Below are 8,219 nucleotides of genomic sequence, written 5' to 3'. Positions count from 1 at the left end.
TGATGCAGAGGCAGCCCGGTGCCATTTCCATCCCTCTCCTATGCTTTTCTGTGTCATTTACTTAAGCCTGTTTATCCTGAAGAAGCACCACTTAGGGGTTTTTAAAGTCCCACGGACTTACTCCTAAAAGTGCTCTCAGACAGCAACCTGCATTAGGAAGCTTCTTGCAATGCATATTTTTTTTTTTTATTATTATTATTATTATTATTATTATTATTATTATTATTATTATTATTATTGACTTTCTTCAGCAGGAACCCCCCCCCCCAACTACACAGCAAAGTGTAAGGAAGATGAAGAAGTGAAACTGGGTCTTCCCAGCCTCCTTCATGGTCATGGTGCCAGAGGTGCCACCTGCATGAGGTAATTGGGTCAAGTGCTATGACCCTCCTAGCAGAAATCTGGGTTAATCTCCAATCTCCAGATCAGATTTCTACTCACTTGACAGAAACAGATTAAATCACATCTGATCAGAAGCTTCTTAAGACTACCTTCCAGCCCACAGCAAAATTTCAGCAGACCGCCCCTCGTTGCCCCTCCTCACCTTGAAAGCTCAGCACTCTCTTGCTACCCTCTGGCAGACATTGAGGTTTGGGGTCTGAAACTGCAAGAAAGAAACAGATGAAAAATATAAACACTATTGCGTGTATACACCAAAGGCATTTTTACAAGGGTTAGAGGCAAAACCAATGAAGCCCAGATCGCTGGCATCTTCCTAGAACCTCCAGGCTTGCTTATTTCCTGGCCAGGAGCCAACAATTTTGTGATGAGAGGGCATAAAAGGTGAGGAATAGTTGCATAACGGCTTGAGTGTACAGGTAAGATAATAAAGGAGCATAGGAAACTGCCTCGTACCTGGTCAATCACTCCATCTAGTGATTGTCCAGCCCATATTGACTGGCAAAGACTCTCCAGGGCCTCTCTCAATCTTACATGGAGATGCCAGGGATTGAACCTGCGACCTTCTGCACGCAAAGCAGATGCTTATACCACTGGGCTACAACCCTTCCCCTTCAAATATATGTGCTAGTGTTGCATTACTTCTTATTGGCCAGGGCGGGATACTGCATACATACATTTCCTTACTCACTCACAAATAAAAGGGCTACATATTTACTTTTTTAAAAGAAAGCTGAACATTCTACCACAAAAGTGGACACAAAGCTCCCAAACCTTTAATAGCTGTAGCTTGTCATGCTGAGTTTCCCTCTTTTGCAAGATGCCTGCCCTCTTGTGCATAAGGCTGGCCTTGTTCCCTATACCTAGGAAACAATGACTACACAGTCCCTCCCTTTGGGACTATGGGTCTATTAATTCCCCACCTGTTCAGCAGAGAGAAGTCACTACAGAACCAGTGTATGTTAGCTGGATATATGCTGTCATCATTGTGTCCTCTTGCACCAGTTTCAGACACAGCAATAAGTTATGGTTTAGGTAAAAAGGTAAAGGACCCATGGACGGTTAAGTCCAGTCAAAGGCAACTATGGGGTGTGGCGATCATCTCGCTTCCAGGCCAAGGGAGCCAGCGTTTGTCCACAGACAGCTTTCCGGGTCATGTGGCCAGCATGACTAAACCGCTTCTGGCGCAACGGAACACAGTGAGGTAAGCCAGAGCGCAAAGAAACGCTATTTACCTTCCCACCACAGTGGTACCTATTTATCTACTTGCACTGGCATGCTTTTGCACTGCTAGGTAGGCAGGAGCTGGGACAGAGCAACAGGAGCTCACCCCGTTGTGTGGATTCGAACTGCCAATGGGAGGAGATTGGAAAGTTTCACTTCACTAAAACTTATCTGAGTTCCATGTTACATCTGAACTTGGGGAAACTCTGGCCAGTTTAAACAATCAGCTTAAACAATCATTAAACAATCAGTGAGTCAGGATCAAACCATGGTTTGTTCTCTTGGCTTGTTCACTAAGCCTAGCCTAACCAGAGTTCACATGTAATAAGAGAACTTAAAAGCTGAGGCCAGTGTTTCTGAATTCTTCTTTGCAGTTACACCAGAGGAGAAATAAGTTATATAAGTACTGTACTGTAGTTTAGTGATGTTGAAACTGGTCCATTGCTTGGTAGAGCTTGATACTCTTAATCTCAGGGCCGTGGGTTGGAGGCCCTTGTTGGGCAAAAGATTCCTGCATTGCAGGGGGTTGGACTAGATGACCCTGGTCGTCCCTTCCAATTGTACCATTCTATGACTTCCTATATACTAACTTCCATTCCTTGCTGTGTTGCACACAGAGTTAAAAGTTCCAGATCCTTCACAGCATGATGCCATCCCACACTCAAACCAGATTAACCAACTAGGCTAATGCTTTGGTTCTCAATATATTTGCTTGGAAAAACAAACTAATGCACACCATGTTAATGGATAGTGCCCCCTGCCCAGTGTGTGCAAAGGTTCATTGCTTGTAGCAAACAAGATGATCCACTGATTGCAAGAGGCAGAAACCATGGGCACACAAAAAGAGAGATATTGCTTCAAGGAGGAACTTCTATGTACACTCTCTTAGGCATAAAGAATTCAGTGGCTTACCGCTGAGTAAACATGCTTAGGCTTGCACTGTGCATCACATATATTTCAATAGAATCACAATGGAAACAAATACCTGTTTAGGACTGGTTGAAACAGGGCAAGGGTATTCAGGTTTACCATGCAAGACTCAAAATATATTATCATAAGAAGATTTTCCCCTTCCGAAACCTGCCAACTTCTCATTTTCTTCTAACATCAGCACACATTGCACCTGATTTGTCAGGAACAAATGAGGGGAAGGTGGCTGCCTTGCTGTGCTGCTGTTACATATTGATACACTTAGGAAATTATCACTTCTGCTGCAGGTTCTAATATCATTCAATATGATTTCATTTTCTAGTCTAGCTGAGGACTTGCCATCTTCAACCCCACCCATTTTTTTCCTTTTGACGCCCCATTTGCAAGTATTAACAGCTTCTGCAGATACACATCTGTAATCTAATTTACAGCTCATATAGCAAATACAAAAAGCTGGCATTTTATACCCCAACATGAAAATCCAAATAAATCAATGTCATGATACTTTTTTACATATTGATGAGATGGATGAGTCACTGTGGTTGAAAGTGACCAGTAGGCTCAGGTTTTGGTTTTAATATTGTGTACTCTTGAAATCTAACTTGAGTCTTCATAAATACTAGGGTATGGGATGGCTTTAAGCCTATCCACACTCATTTCGGAGTAATCCTTATGGAACTCTGGAAGATTTACCTCCGAATTATGGTCTGTGTTTATGAACAGGATTCTGGTCCTGTATTCATGTGAGAGCACTTAATAATATTATCCAGAAGACTCTGAAATTTTTGTCCTTTAAAATTTATCTCTGAGAGATGAACTGCTCTTCTTTGCTTCCAAAATCCAAGTTAGAATCACAGAATCATAGCATTGAAAGGGATCCCCAAGGGTCATCTAGTCCAACCCCCTGCAGTAGGAATCTCAACTAAACCATCCATGACAGATGGCCATCCAACCTCTGCTTTAAAACCGCCATTGAAGGAGAATCCACCACCTTCCAAAAGGGAGTCTGTTTCACAGTAGAATGGTTCTTAAGTTGCTTCCTTGCTTTGAATTCATTCTCTCAGACATTGAGACTGACCTGGGTTAGGGATAGGAAAAGACGAACCTGTCCATTTTTTTTTTTAAACGTTTTTATTGCATTTTCAGTTTACAGAAGAAAAAAGAAGATAAATAAATAATACTCCAACTTTCAAAATACATTTTTAGATTGTTAGCTGGACTTCCCCACACCTCCCTCACCCTGCATTCTTTACAATAAAACATATCAGCAAATTATTACCTTGTTTCGTATCTTATTTATACCTTTCAAAATATTTTACTTCTAATTTTAAGGTGCCTTCTATCTAATATTTATGCCTTAAAATAAAAAATATAATAACCTTAAATTTCAACTTTTTCTTAAGTGTAACTTATCTTCCCATTTTCTCGATCTAGTTGCAGGAGCTAAGTTCCAAAACATGCAGATTCTTAACATTCATATAGCTTGTATTGTTTTTGCAAATAGTCCTTAAATTTTTTCCAATCTTCTTCCGTTGTCTCTTCATCCAAATCCCGGATTCTGCCAGTCATTTCGGCCAATTCCATATAGTCCATCAACTGCGTCTGCCACTCTTCCAGTGTGGGAATATCTTGTGTCTTCCAATATTTTGCTATAAGTATTCTTGCTGCTGTAGATGCATACATAAAAAATGTCTTATCCTTCTTTATCACCCTTTGGTCCACAATGCCCAGGAGGAAGGCCTCTGGTTTCTTGGGAAAGGTGTACCTAAACACCTTTTTTAGTTCATTATAGATCATTTCCCAGAAGGCCTTCACTTTTGGACAAGTCCACCAAAGGTGAAAAAATGTCCCTTCAGCCTCCTTACATTTCCAACATTTATTATCGGATCGATGGTAAATTTTTGCAAGTTTGACTGGGGTCATGTACCACCTATATATCATTTTCATAATATTCTCTTTCAAGGCATTACATGCCGTAAATCTCATTCCAGTGGTCCATAACCTTTCCCAGTCTTCAAACATAATGTTGTACCCAATATCCTGAGCCCATTTTATCATGGCTGATTTGACTGTCTCATCCTGAGTATTCCATTTAAGCAGCAAGTTATACATTCTCGAAAGTACCTTGGTCTTAGGTTCTAACAATTCTGTCTCTAGTTTCGATTTTTCCACCTGGAATCCTATTTTTTTGTCCGACTTAAAAACTTCTTGAATTTGAGCATAGTGAAACCAATCTTGCACCCTATTCTTTAATTTTTCAAAGCTCAGCAGTCTCCAATTGTCTCCTGTTTTTTCTATCATTTCCCAATATTTTGGCCATCCGACCTCCATATTGAGTCTTTTTCTGGCCTTGGCCTCCACTGGTGATAACCACCTCGGGGTCTTACCTTCTAATAAATCTTTGTATTTTGTCCAGACCATGAATATAGCTTTCCTGACAATATGGTTTTTGAACATTTTATGAACCTTTACCTTGTCATACCACAAATATGCATGCCATCCAAAAGCATTGTCGTACCCTTCCAGATCTAGAACATCAGTGTTCTCAAGAAGTAACCAATCTTTCATCCAGCAGAAAGCCGCAGCTTCATAATATAACCTAAAGTCTGGCAGGGCAAACCCCCCTCTCTCTTTGGCCTCAGTTAGTATTTTAAATTTTATTCGGGGCTTTTTGCCCTGCCAGACAAACCTAGAAATATCTTTCTGCCACTTCCCAAAACACTCCACTCTGTCCACGATCTGTAGGGTCTGAAACAAAAATAACATCTTCGGCAATACATTCATCTTTATAGCTGCAATTCGGCCCATCAAGGAAAGTTTCAATCTTGACCAAATCTCTAAATCTTTCTTAATTTCTGACCAACATTTTTCATAATTATCTTTAAACAAATTCAAATTTTTGGCAGACAAATTTACCCCTAGGTATTTTACCTTTTTAACAACATTTAATTCTGTCTCTTTCTGAAACCCATCTATTTCCAAAGGTGTCAAGTTTTTCTCCAAAACCTTAGTTTTTTGCTTGTTCAATTTAAACCCTGCTACCCAACCAAATTCATGAATTAATTCTAACACTCTCTTCGTACTAGAACCTGTCCATTTTGGTTTCTCATAGTTTCTCATTCTTCCCATGAAAAATGAGGATGATGTTTAGTCCTCCACATTTCTGCATCTGTTTGTGTCTCTCTCTCTCTCTCTCTCTTTATTAGTCCTCATGAAAATTTGTCAGCATTTTGGTGCATAGTTCTCCTAATACAGACATTTTTGTCTGCAATTGTGCCCAACACACACACACATTTTTGCTAGAAATTCCCACTGTATAATGCATGTTTGTATTTCATTTTCACCAATATTTGCATTTTTATGCAGCCTTTCTCCAATACTGTATATGCATCTATTCATTTTTGCATGATTTATTTGGGGAGAGACCTGCATTGCAAAATTCAAAGAAGTACAAACTTTGAAGAGTTGGACAGGTTCACATCAAAATGCAGCCCAAACCAAATTTCTCTCCCATCTTTAGTTAGGTAACAACTAGATTGCATGTTCCTTCTTCCCAGCATCCCTTGGTGCAATGTGAAACCTGCATAGCATCTAACAGAGCCTCATTTGAACTTCTGCTACTTCCTCCCCTATTCCATCTTGGAACCATGACCAGATGCAGCTCCCATGACTTTGCCATTTGCTACCTCTCCCTGTCCTGGCTTTGCCTACCACCTAGCCGGTGGTGGAACAATGGATATGTCCAATAAGCTACATTCGAGCCATGCAAAAATCAGAGGTTTCTTCTCTCTCTCTTTCCATCCAGCAAGTTAGAGACATTGTCACAGTTCAAGGACACAATCCAGCCAAGCAAGAGCACTCAAGGAGAATGTGGAGCAGGTAGGTGTAGCCTGGTGGGGGGGGGGAGAGAGTTCTGACAACCAGTCAGAGAAGACTTGAGGGCCATATCTGACCCCCGGTCCTGAGGTTCCCTCAGCCTGATGAAGAGTTCTGGAGAACTCAAAAGCTTTCGCACTATTTTGTGGTATTTTGAGTGGCCCAAGGATGGATCTTGATATGGCTACAGAATTGAATATAGCTGGTTCTTCTTCCTGCTTTTCTGAATCATCTGTGGAAGATTTGCACCTTCATATGTAGCAAGCCCCCTATCCACAGACAATGCTGTTGAGTAAAACAGCAAGTTTACAAGTAATCAAGTGGCAGTATGTCCTCGGAATACCAGCTACTGGGATTCACAAGTGGGGAGAGCGCTGTTGCACTCAGGTTCTGGTTGTGGTGGGTTTCCCAGAGGCATCTGGTTGGCCACTGTGAGAACAGGATGCTAGACTAGATGGGCCATTCAGCAAGGCTCTTCTTATGGTCTCTCTTCACCTTGTTCTTGAGTCTAGATTGGGAATCTGAGTGCAGTTACAGTGGTACCTCGGGTTATGAACTTAATTCGTTCCGGAGGTCTGTTCTTAACCCAAAACTGTTCTTAACCTGAGGCACGCTTTCGCTAATGGGGCCTCCTGCTGCCGCCGTGCCGCCATGCCACCGTGCCGCCGGCACACGAATTCCGTTCTCATCCTGAGTCAAAGTTTGTAATCCGAGATACTACTTCCAGGTTAGTGGAGTTTGTAACCCAAAGTGTTTGCAACCTGAGGTGTTTGTAACACGAGGTACCACTGTACCCTTAGGGTTCATACTTTCTTATTAATTTGGCCAAGGAGGAAGTTGAAAAGAAGTTGATAGGCATCTATGGCCATAAAATCATGGAGAGGATAGAAAAGCAAACATAAGCAATTAAATAAATTAGACACATTATTAACAGTGTTAGAATTTTTTGCACATCTTTTTCCTGTTGGAGCACATGATTTACACATTCATCAAATTATGTTGCCAGAGGGCAGGGTGTCTCTAATATCTCTAGATACAGGAAGTGTTTGCTTATATCGGAGCAAGCCAAGAAGGAACACTAGCAGTGCTCCTGTGAAAAAAGAAATGGGTTCTTTCTAAAAGGACTGGAATTCTAGTCCTGTCTTTGCTTTAAAAAATCCTGGGCCGATTTGGTCAGTCTGATGACTGGGGAAAGGGAGATTTCATCCCCATCAGGATGTTGGACTCAGAGTTCAAATTTCTCTGCATCTGTTCTTTTTCTTTATGTCACTGCCACCACAATTTGTGGCCTGCAACAGGGGAGATAAAATTGCTTGAGTTCCTTGACCCACCACCAGAGCTAGAAGCTAGTCACTCCTGGCACACCATTTAGATATACAGTGGTACCTCTGGTTAAGAACTTAATTTGTTCTGGAGGTCCATTCTTAACCTGAAACTGTTCTTAACCTGAAGCACCACTTTAGCTAATGGGGCCTCCCGCTGCCGCCACAAAATTTCTGTTCTCATCCTGAAGCAAAGTTCTTAACCCAAGGTACTGTTTCTGGGTTAGCAGAGTCTGTAACCTGAAGCGTCTGTAACCCGAGGTACCACTGTAACTGTCAAGACAACCTACTGATATTATCATTGTGTTCAGACATATACATGTAGCTCATGAGTTTTAACAGCACAATCCAGTGCATGTCTACTCCCATTGACCTCCATAAGACCTTTTCTCACATAAGGGTAACAGGATCACAACCTCAGATGCATGGATATCTTACAATAAAAAAAATGTTGATTGGAAACAGAAT

This window comes from Podarcis erhardii, assembly GCF_964252035.2.
Source record: "Podarcis erhardii genome assembly, chromosome: 1".
NCBI classification, from domain to species: domain Eukaryota; kingdom Metazoa; phylum Chordata; class Lepidosauria; order Squamata; family Lacertidae; genus Podarcis; species Podarcis erhardii.
The sequence above is the reverse complement of the archived record's forward strand: the minus strand, read 5'-3'. Positions refer to the sequence as shown.